The following is a 10,052-nucleotide window of genomic DNA, read 5'->3' as shown; positions in this document are numbered from 1 at the left end:
ACAGCGGGAGACGCGAGAATCTCACAGCATGTGGCTGTCAGTGTTTCCTCTCTGTAAATGAAAAGAGGAAATCTGCTTATTTCTCTGTGTGTTGAGGCTCCAGGACAGCCGCAGACAGATTAGCAGCATTATCAACATCAAAAACAGTGCTGAGGTCAAAGGTCAGACTCGCTGCAATGACTCAGTTGCTGGTCTTCTACATGGAAACTGGCAGAAAATGAAGAAGCATATTAAGCAGACAGGATGCCAAAACTGTCCAAAACTACAGAGTATATCTTAGGAAGTCATGAAGTTTGCGTAGGAGAACCTTCTGGTAGTCACAGACGTAGAGTTTTATGTGGAAAAGGCCGAGGAGAGCCTGCAGTTCAAAGTTGGTCAGAAGAAGTCCGAACTGATGTAAAATGGGAGGGAATCAGAGTTTGTGTGTGTGTCTGCACTGTGGGCTGATTAAACAGAGTCCTGGAGCAGTGGGAGACACGCTGAACACAGACAAATAATACCTACATGCTCCGGGACAAACAAAAAGTCCCTTACAAGTTTAAACAGATGGATATTTTTTATGTCAGTTTTAACAATACTAAGAAATTTAACTAATAAAAATAAACCATAAAAACTGGAGACATATTACAGTTTTCAGTTATATAATATGAATTATAAACATGCAATTTATTGTGTATATATATATAGGAATAAATTAGGACACGCAATATTTATTCCTACAAAGTAACATGCAGACACCAGGAGAGCATGATTAGAACATTGTTACTCAGTATTCTGAAGGATATTTGTCCTGTTTGAACCTTAGTTTGGTGCTCCTGACTGTTGATCCAAGGATCTGTCTGAGGCCTTACAGCAGGCTGTTTGTTGACATTTCAAACCTGTACAAGTTTAGCTTTAATTGGAGGCTTTCAAGGAGGAAACCTTTGCTCTCTAGGAAAAGCATTTAGGCCAGACTGAAGATTGCCAGAGAAAACATAGACAAGCCCAGGACTGGAATGATGTTCTTTAGACAGACAAATTAAACTGAATTATTTGAACAGAACAGAGAACAGGCTGTTTGTTTCCCTGATGATCACAGTGAACACCTCACAGTCTGAGTAGTCGGCTGTTCTGCTGTCAAACAAAATGTGTTTTTTTTTCTTTTCATTTATCTAAAAATGACTGTACATACACATACATGTACCTACTGTTCCTTTTATCTTTTATTTTGTTTTTTTCTATTTCATATATTTATAGGTGTCTGTACGCTGTGAGTGCTTCAAACCAAAGTCTACTTCCTTGTTTGTGAGCATAATCTTGGGCAATAAAGCTGATTATGATTAGAGCAGCTCATCACCTGCTTACTTGTTCGCTCATGTTGGTTCACCTTTCAATGTGAGGCGGTGGACAGTTTTCTCAGTTCTTAAGGCTTTGTTAAAGCCCACAGGCCACCTTAGATAAACAGACGTGCATCCAAAGGTTTTCTGGATCCCTTCCAGCTTGTGGAGAACACAAGGAACCAGGCAGCCGACAAAAGAAACATCCAGAGCCACATTATCAGAGACAACGACTCTGCAGCGACAGCGGCTGGTTTGAGGCAGCCAGTCTGAGAAAGGTTAAACACTCGAGTGGATGAGCTCTGTTCAAGTCCGGTGGGTCTGTGAGGGGATGATAAGAGCGTCTCTTCAGAAAATAAAATCATTCCAAATCTTCAATCGTTGTGATGTCATGTATTTATAGACCTGATTCAGATGTACTCCACTGAAACGTGGGGGAGAGCTGTAGAGGACACAATAACATTGCTGATGTGTTCAAGGACACTTCAAAATCAAACACTTTGGATTTACAGTCTGCAGACAGCTGCAGACCATATTAATGGAGAAACTGACCAGATTCACTGTATCTTCTGCCCTGGCTCAGTCACTCCCCTTCATCCTGTCAGATGTCTCCTCAGATCCTTAGTGTCCATGTACAGAACAGTGAAGATGGTTTCAAAAGAGCATCATGTAGGTTCTCAGGCTGTGAAAAATCAGCCATTTTTATAAATGTTCTTCCTAGTGCTATCCGGTACACGTCTGCCCACTTCCCTTCAGTGTTTGTCCGTTGTGTGTGCACGTCTGTCTGTCTAGGAGTCCATCAGAGCAGGAATTGAGGGCCTGCCTGCCAGGTCCTCATGTCTTCTACATGTGGGAAATGTGAGAAGACATAATGTGTGTCTTCTGTGTCATTGGTTTTAAACATCAGCGCACTGTGACATCTGTGAATCCAACATGCTGAATAATTATCTCATAAAAACCCACAATGCCACCCCTCTAAAACTTTGACTGCCTGATTGCTTTATTTACGATCCCCCGACTTACGACTCCTTTAAATACCATCTGTGGTCTGTATGCGGGCCAAATCACACTGCTCCCTCAGGGTGCATCATTATTGTGTCTGTGAGGGGACATTCAGTGCTCCAGTTGATCTAAAAAAATAAAACGGGTTAGGAATAATGTCTCTAATATCAGTTTTTATTTCAAAGTATTTTAATCTGGACTTTCTGGGTCTCATCATGTAAAGAAAAACAAGAACAAACATTTTGTATGATTTGAAAAATCTATCAAATGTATAATTTTTAAAATTACATGGTTTGAATCTGTTTCATAAATAAATAAAAGGTACTGGGTTTAAAAAAGTTTTTGATACTGTAAAAGTTAGTTCAGTATTATTCCCCACAGATTGGAGCTGGACTAAGAGACTTTTAGGTTAAACTTGTTCCTTTGCAGCACTGCTCCTCAGACTCAGAGCTTCTCCCTGAGGGCCCTTCATTGTGTGGGACTAATGGTGTACATGTGGCACAAAACAGAGTTTTGTTTTCTTGAAAAGACGGCATGTGTTTCATCTTCAACGGCCCTCGGAGCCATCTTTATGCATCCAGTAAACGAATGTAACTAAACGGATCAATGGACTAACTGGTCCAAGCTTGGAGTCGGAAAGTTCTTAGACAATATAAAAGAAAACAGTGTTTTACAACCCGGCCATCATTAAACACATTTAGACTCCAAATACACAAATATTGTTGAAAAGCCTCTTTGTTGCAATAAATGTATTTATTCTGGAGAAGAGAGATGAGATATATTGCTGTTGTAGTCCGAATGTCCTTATTTTTACAGTCATTTCATCAGATTCTTCCTCATTTCTGTATATCAAGGTGTTTAAAGTGAAACAATGCTAGTGTTCTAATAGTCTTTGAGACACTTAGCTATCCTATTAGCATTATGACATGGAGCTCCATCGTGCAGGAAAATCCACATATTGTTAACTAACTGCTCCTAGACTGGTGGAAGATTTCTCTCTAGAAGGAAATTTTGATCCCACTCTTTAGTCAGAGCAATGTTCTTGGGCAGAGTTGGTAAGAAGACCACCCCTTGAGGGAGGAGCAACCCAACCCATGCATTGGATCTGTAGCTCTGACCTTTTAGTTTAAGAAACAGTTCCAAACAGTCAGAAGGAGGATTCACCAGAGAAGATAACTATGCTGCAGTCTTCTTTTGTTCATTCTTGTACTTCCTGCTGAATCTCAGTCTGACCTCAATGTTTTTCTTGAGAAGTGGCATCTCTGCTGCCTTTCAACTCAGCGTGCATGCAGATGCACTCATACACACCTGCTGACAGTGTAAACCAAGCTCTGCACTGGAGGCAACATGTGACCGTCCCAAAGCTTGCTGGACATCCTCTAAAATCTTCTTCACCGCAGCTGAATCTCTCAGCTTGAAGTTCTTGATGATCCAGAGAACTGTTCTTTGAAAAGACATTTTCTCAGCTGCAGCTGCCGTCATGCAAGGTCAGTTTGATGCAAAGCAATGACGGTGGAAGCTTTTCTGTGAAGGTAACCACTGCTGGAAAAACAAGAAAATAATTTCAGTCCTATCCGTTTGCACTGCCAAAACCTTTGGCCAATAACAAATCAAAATGATAAGGGATATTTAAAACAACCATTTAAACACATTAGCACCTAATTTTGCTTTCTACTTTCCAGCATGATGTACTTTATGTAAGAGTAAAAAATGTGTTCTCTAGAGGTCTAAAAAAGGATATGGTTCCATAATTGACAGTCGTCTTGATATAAATCAAAAAAACAAAAACATCCATCATTTTCTGTTGTTTTCTAAATGCACATACTTAATTTTAACAATACTGGCTAACAGTTGATGTTGCATGAATAGAGTGTGATAAAATAATTAACAAATTCAACACATACATCAGAATTTCTGAAGAAAACGGCCTCAGATTTTGAGAACTGCGCAACCAAATTTCTTCCTTGGCCCACTAGACATTCAGATTCCGCAGAAACTTTTTTTACTCTCTACATGCTGTGGTTTTGTATTCCTGTGCTTCATTTGTTAACTGTTGATTATTTTATGCAACAATGAGCAATTTATTATCTCTCTCAAACATTTATTGAGTGTCCAGCTGTTCCACCCATGCATGCGAACTTCAGCAAGAGTCCTCCACCATGAGGCGCAGGTTTATGTTTTCACAGGATTCCCACTATTATTTCTTTCACGCTTGGTGAAATCTTTACTTGTGATGTAAAAAAGACACAAAGATAAGTACAGCCATTTTTTTTACTTCATAAACAAATAAAACCAACTAAAACAAATTAACATCAAAATTTGGACTAACAGTAGAAAAAAATATAATGTTTTAACTAATAATAATTGTCAGAGCTAGTTATGAGTGGGATTGTTAATTTTTTTGTTGTAAAATTTGAACGCAGAGTTTCTGGCTGAGGGGTGTTTGTCCACTCAGTTTGGATAGGAGCATAGGAGAGGAAAGAAGGCAGACATTACTACTGCTATGACTTTATTCGTTTTATTACTCTTAGGAATGCTAACAACAGCGTGGATAGACATTCTCCTGCTATTACACTTGATTTGTTTTGTTTAATTCTGAATAAATATTTTAAAAGAAAACCGTAACTGTACCAATGTTTAAATTATATCTTGATAACATTTAATTCTTCTAACTCTGAGCTGGAAATGTCCTCGGATTTGATTTCAGAAATCTATTCATTTTACCTTAGGCTCCCACAATATGGAATATTAGGGAAAATCTCTTGGGATAGGGAGTAAAACTGACAAAACGTTGAATCCTTAGAGAGTTAACTAAAGGATCTCTAATGTCAGTTACTGACTGAATCTTATCCCTGTTAACAAACCTACCTGTGCCACAAGATGTTTATGATGCCAAGGCTCTAAGGAATAAAAATCCGCACAACTTTAAAATAAACTGCAAGTGTAATTTAGCCACAAATCTTAACAGAAACTCTGATTTCCTGGTTTCACCTGTTATCCCTACAGCTTACAAAGAAAGGGAAGGAAATCTGAAGTGCTTTACTACAGTATACTGTAGATGCCCACAGTCCTGCCTCCCTCCAGCTGCCCCACAGTCAGCCCTGGGATACTGCCTCTAAAAGTAGATAACGACCAGTCCAACCAGCCTTGGGTGTTGCACACACAGGAGCCCGGGCTGCTGAGGGCTTCTTCTCCTCTGATTGCTATGATTTATCGGCTGGCCTGAGGTCTACCCAGGAACTCTCTTCCATTGGATTCAGGCACCTCCTTGAAGTTAGTTATCACTTTATTCTGGCAGCTTCAGCTCCTGTGTAATTGATTTCCAGATGATCTTCCTTGATCTCAATCATAAGCTGCTTTTTACTTTCCTATGTTTACTACATAAATGTGTCAAACCATGTCAGTCATGCAAAGAATGGGCAAAGAAAAGCTCAAATGAAACCAAGCAAGATATGATTGTTTTAGAAACATTTTAAACACTTTAATGTAGCTCTTTGTTAAAAAGGTGCCGGTGATTTGTTTTTAGTTTGGTTCTGTCATAACTATAGCTTCGCTTGTGGCCAGTAAAACCTGAAGTCTTCTTTAGTTCAGAAGAATTACTGTTTTAGATTGAAAAGAGCTGATATTCTCAGGGATGCAATGTGCTAACGAGAAAGGACCACTGTGATAAAGAAAAGCAAACCAACAAAGAGAAACAATTTTTAGAAGATAGAGGAAACTTTTAATATAACATTACCTTTAAAATGCACACATCGCATTTTTTACTTCCTTCTTTGATAAAATTGATTTTATTTACATTTTTTGTAGTTTTACAAACTTGAATAGAGGTGGTCCAACTGTTGCCTCCAGCTTTGGGGGTTGTATTTTGTCCATACATGTTTCCCTCAGTAAATCAGTAAAAGCCAGTATTTCCAGTCTGTTGGCTCCAAACTGAAATCATTTACTCTTTCAGTTTTTTTCCAGCTCCTGTATTCCCTGAGGCTTCAGAAAGCCGGCTAGTTGAGAAAAAACAGATCAAGATGAACGCTGGGATGTCAAAAACAACCCAGCAAAGTCTGTTTTTGTAAGTTTGTGTTTGTTGAAGTCATGCATGAGAGCAGGATGGTGGAGGGAAGTTCATTACCATGAGTGTCAAGCTCTCATGCTTCTCCCTTCAATATCTCCTGCCTTTAGCGACTGTATCCCGCTGCTCCTCTCAGCTTTTATCTAAGTGTGTGTGTTTTTGTGTGATTACAGAAGAGGATGTGGGGGAAAGAAGCAGATCTGAACCGAGCCCTTTAGCTCCACAATCATCAAATCTTTGCTCCAGTACTGTCCTCACAAGCTAACACCAGAACCTTGTTACAGTGCTCTGTCTGCATTCGTGTCCTTCTTGTACGTGCAAATGTCTCCGAGTTTGTTTTCAGATTTTCAAATGTTTTTCACTGCTGTTTCTTGCTCTTTAATGTTTGTTTTCTTCATATTGCTTTTCATTCCAGACTCCAGAAAGCCAGCTCTTTAACTCGGGCTCATACCTTATAATCAGGGTTGAGGTCAACTAAGGTGTTAATGTTTTTTCCACCACCATCATAATTACTGGTGCATGGAGATGGGATAAATTTGTGCCTCACAGACCTCCTTCATAACAGAGTTGCTGGTTAGAAAGAAGTCTATGCAGGAGTAAGAGTGGTGGACGGATGAGAAAAAAGTAAAGTCCTTATCTGATGTCTGACATGTGCACCAAGCATCACACAGACCGAAATCTTCTACGTGCCGCATTAATGTATAAACTGACTGCGTGTTAGGAAGTACAAAGGACCTGCTGAGCCTGTCTGACTCTGTGCTCAGAGTCAGGTAGAAACCTCCACCACCACCAGTGCTGTAGTCTGAATGAAAGCGCAGAAAAGAGACTCTGATAAAGATTGGAGTCATCCACATTCGGACCGTATACGTTAGCATTTGATGTTCATGTTTATGTTAATAATTAACTATATCTTTTCTGGATCAGATATGGTTTCCTTGAATGTAAACTACATCCTCCTATTAATTAAATTAGCTTCTCCTCTCAGCTTGTAATCTTCTACAATATGATAGATAAATCAATAAGATCTTTTTTTTACAGATTTTATACTGAGATATTTTATGTTTGTTTAAGAGTTTGTTTAAATAAAGTCACCGTTGTTCTAAACCTGCCTGCCTTTCCCTGTTGAATCCATTTATTACAAAACTTACTGTATCGTGTTTTTTGTTCCAGCAGGTTTTCTGCTTCTGAGGGAACTTTGTGCCATTCATAATCACTTCAGACTTCTTAGTGACCCTGAATGGATTAACTGGAAGCCCTTCAGATCACACATCATGTGACGAACGCACACACTCTATCAGCTCATCACTAATCCCACCACAAACAACCCACCTTCTAACTGCACCTTCCCACCTTCCTGACATCTGGGCTGCTACGGGGACCTTCTGCCTTCAATCTCCTTCCTCTAACCACCAGCCACACATTCCAACACATCCTCCCCTTCATTGCTGTAGTTCTCTGTCTCGTTCTCCCTGCACCTGCACCACAGCTGGATTTCCCGCACCGACTGTCATCTGTGAACAGTTGCTTTCCGGCATCTTTTAGTGCTGCTGTTTGCATCGGTCTTCATCTGAATGTTTCCCTCTGAGCACCACCAGCCTTTCCTCAGCAAACAGACACAAACACCCACACACTCCTCCACACTGGTTGAGCCGCCACACACCATCTGCTCCCATCAGGAGACGGTGATTGATGCACCGCCCGTATAACAGCAACAGGGATGACTCATCGACTCCCGAAGTGAGAAACTCTGTTAATGTGTTGCCTGAGAAACCCACTACTACTTTCTCCTTCTCAACAATACACTCTCCACGCCGTTACTAATCGGTCAAATCATTTCTAATGTAGGAATCATTGTAAATTACTTTGCTGGAGCCTTTACTAACCTCCAAAATAGCTTTTTCTGATTATGGTGTTCATTGTTATCACTTAATAAAATACACAAGCTAGTGGGGGGAAAAACATCCACAGTGCAAAAGAAAAATGTTTTTGAGGTCCACTCTTTCTGTCATTGTTGAGTTTGTGCTGCAGATGTATTTTCCTATCAGAAAGCATCTGCCCCAGTGAATTAGATTACGTTGCTGCCTCTGAATGCTGAGATGTGATCAAATTCCTCATTGACATGCAAATGAAGGGGCCAACCTGCTTGCTCAGATCCTGGCTTTGGAGGCAGCCGCCAGGTTTTGTTTGTTCTTTCGGTGATTTTAACTCGTCATTGAAAGCACAGACTAACAGGATCTCCTCCTTTTCACACACAGCTGCACAGACACTCTACCTCTCGGTGGCCTCATTGTAGTGAGTGAACCGGTGCTGAACCAAATTTAATACATAATTTAATAATTTAATGTCAGTAAATCATGTTTCTGATGTAAATCACAGCTAGAGGATTAAAGTTCCCAATGCATGAATGGAAATATGCCATATGACAAGCTCTTAAATTTATAGAAACGGGTTGGTACTTTAATGGGTTTGTTTTTTAAGATCACCAGACATGCTTTAAAATACAAACATGTCCTGTATTTTACACATACATTTTTCAACTAAATTTTATTCAAAATAGCACATAGTTTGTCCCGTATTTCAGGTTTATCTTGAATGCAGTATTTGTTGAGGTAAGGCTCCAGTGACCTGATATAACTCAGCCAGTTCATATCTAAACTATACATTATGGTACATTAAACATTATAAGAACTTATAATTTAATTTCCCTTTGGGATTAATAAAGTATTTTTGAATTGAATTGAATTGAATTGAACTAAAGGTTCATGTTTGGTTTATTTCAGTGTTTCATTTGTTACTGTTATATTTTGTTTGTCTACGAACATAAATGTTGAATATTTTAAATGGTTGATTAATGAACGAGAATAAAATGAAAAGATAATGAAACAAGAACATTTGAAACAGATTATAGGACATTACACCTGCTTGAGTTCCTCAAGGATTGAATAAAAGAAAGAAAAAACTGAGCAAAAGTTCGGGCTCCATTTTTACGACTTCTCAGCTCTGTGCTTCACACTGTCACGGTTGCTAGGCGACAGAAGTTATGCTCAGGTAAGGGCGGGAAAAGCTAACGTTAGACCGTCCAGTTTTACATCTGCTTTCTTCTGGCCTTCGCAGCTTCTGAAGGACCCAGTCCAGGTCCCGGGTCCACAGCTTAAACTTTCCTGAAAAAATATGTAAGTTTTCATATTTATTAGCAAACAGTTACACATTCATAGTTACATATACAATATAAAGGATTTAAAGTCCATCACTTTCTACTTAAACTGATTTTCTTTACAAATTAGCTGAGGTCTAAACTGGTCTCTTTAGCATTTTTCAAGTTCTGACATAAAAATTACATCCTCATGTGAAGAAAATAAACAACTTAAATACATCATTATAGTAAAAAAAATACATTTTTAAATTTAACAAATTAAGAAACTACAATTTTTATTTTATTTTTAATAAAGTTGTTTATTTTAAACTGAATAGATAAATCTATAATAGATACAGAAGGAGCTAACAGTAGAGCCAAAAGTCTGTTTTACGGTTGAGCTAACATTTGAGATAAATCTACACAGAGTACACCTTGTCATATATGAACGTCATTATTTGTGTTATAACTTGAACAATGTTGTAGGAACGTTAACTACGGTATGACCGTACAGTGCCTGCAAAATCTGATATAATTA

At 38.9% G+C, this 10,052-nt stretch overlaps 1 protein-coding gene across 1 annotated transcript in view; it reads left to right on the top strand.

The window, feature by feature from the left end:
- Positions 1–9,438: 9,438 nt before the first annotated feature.
- The window catches only part of efr3a (EFR3 homolog A (S. cerevisiae)), a 122,456-nt gene continuing 121,842 nt past the window's right edge, over positions 9,439–10,052 (top strand). Inside the window, exon 1 of the mRNA XM_047367946.1 lies at positions 9,439–9,554. The gene's annotated coding sequence lies outside the window, so the exon portion shown is untranslated. The remainder of the gene's footprint in view (positions 9,555–10,052) is intronic.

The sequence above is a fragment of the Girardinichthys multiradiatus genome, chromosome 6, assembly GCF_021462225.1.
Source record: "Girardinichthys multiradiatus isolate DD_20200921_A chromosome 6, DD_fGirMul_XY1, whole genome shotgun sequence".
Classification (NCBI taxonomy): Eukaryota; Metazoa; Chordata; class Actinopteri; order Cyprinodontiformes; family Goodeidae; genus Girardinichthys; species Girardinichthys multiradiatus.
This window is presented reverse-complemented; position numbering and strand designations above follow the sequence as displayed.